Source organism: Dacryopinax primogenitus (assembly GCF_000292625.1).
Source record: "Dacryopinax primogenitus strain DJM-731 SS1 chromosome Unknown DACRYscaffold_15, whole genome shotgun sequence".
Lineage (NCBI taxonomy): Eukaryota > Fungi > Basidiomycota > Dacrymycetes > Dacrymycetales > Dacrymycetaceae > Dacryopinax > Dacryopinax primogenitus.
The window spans coordinates 36303-38037 of NW_024467212.1; positions in this window are offsets into that span (position 1 = coordinate 36303).

Below are 1735 nucleotides of genomic sequence, written 5' to 3' on the forward strand. Positions count from 1 at the left end.
TTGGTCAAGAGACATGACTAAGCCTTTATGACATGGAAGTAGCTGGTATACCTTGGCATGTGCTGGAACCTGCTGGAAGGATTGGATGGTCAGGTGACCTGCTGTGCATGGCTGTGCATGACCTCATATGACCTCATCCTTGGTCATATGACCTGATCACCTGACTAGGCTGAGTAAGCAAGATGTTCTAGCAGGTTCCACCACAGAGGTATAAATATAAGGCCTACTCTGCCTGGGGACTGTCTCTTCAGACTTGGTCTCTTAGGATCATCCACAGGTACCTATACTGTAGATAGGTCTTAGTCATCAGGTCTACTCCACTTCCTTGTTGCCTGCTTAGACTCTTGGCACTCTTAGGTGAGCAGACTTAGTCAGCCTGTGTTGCCCTAACACTGACAGACTGATTTCCTGACCAACTTTCTGCTTACTAAGCCACAAGAGCTCACACACTTCCCATCAGACTGATATATTCAGACCCCTGATATTTTGGACACCTCTTGGGTTGGATCATATTGGAGCCCTGTCAGGGTTCAACCTCTGCAAACTCCTACACAAACTCTGATTTGGCCTGAATGTCACCATTTTGACACATTTGACCCCTCAGTTGAGGCTATCAGATATGAGAAGCCCCTTCTGACAGGCCTCTCTCCCCATCTGGGATAGATGGCAAGGTTATTGGTGATTGTTCACCTTTTGCAAGGACTGAACACTCAAGTTGCACATTCACTCAAGACTGTCAGTTATGTTGACTAGAGTTTCAACCCCTTTGTCAAGTTGCTAGGACACCCAAAGGACTTTGGGGCCTAAGGCATAGGGGGTCAGGGTTTGGACACCTTTTGGACCAGCCAATCAATCATGTTTGACTCTTTGCAGGCTTTGGTCATGTGCCTCAGCAAGTCTTTCAACAGATTGCAGACAAGTAGCCACCTTTCATCAACATTGGCTACTTACTCAAAGTGCCTATGTCAGGGTACACCCAGTACAGCATATATAGTAACCTGTGACCAATATCACTGAACCATGATATTGAGGCTCTTTTGGCCTAGTGGTAGTATTCACAGGTGTTACCCTGATATATCTGTGAGGGCAACACAATCCAACAATTGTTGATGATTGAATAACCAAACAGGCAATGAGCAAATTGGAGAGTAGTGAGTCATACATCAATCAATACCTCGATGTTTGTTCACAAATGGAGTGATTGACAGGGCTGTTATAGAGTAAGTGGGGATCAGCAGCTGACAGGCACAATTGTGTGTGTGTTATGTGCACATTTGGAACAATTAAAGCTTTGTGTTTAGAACCTAATGACCTTGGACCATGGGGTTCCTAAGAGATTAGCTCTAAAGAGCTACAGGGGCTCTACCTAGGGTTCTATATATGTCTAGGTATGGAAGTAAAAGGAAGCAAAGTCTGTGGCTGACTATACAGCTTGCTTAGGGCAGGCACCTTATGTCTCTTGTTGTCAGGGCACCAGCTCATTGCTTGGTCAAGAGACATGACTGAGCCTTTATGACATGGAAGTAGCTGGTATACCGTGGCATGTGCTGGAACCTGCTGGAAGGATTGGATGGTCAGGTGACCTGCTGTGCATGGCTGTGCATGACCTCATATGACCTCATCCTTGGTCATATGACCTGATCACCTGACTAGGCTGAGTAAGCAAGATGTTCTAGCAGGTTCCACCACAGAGGTATAAATATAAGGCCTACTCTGCCTGGGACGGTCTCTTCAG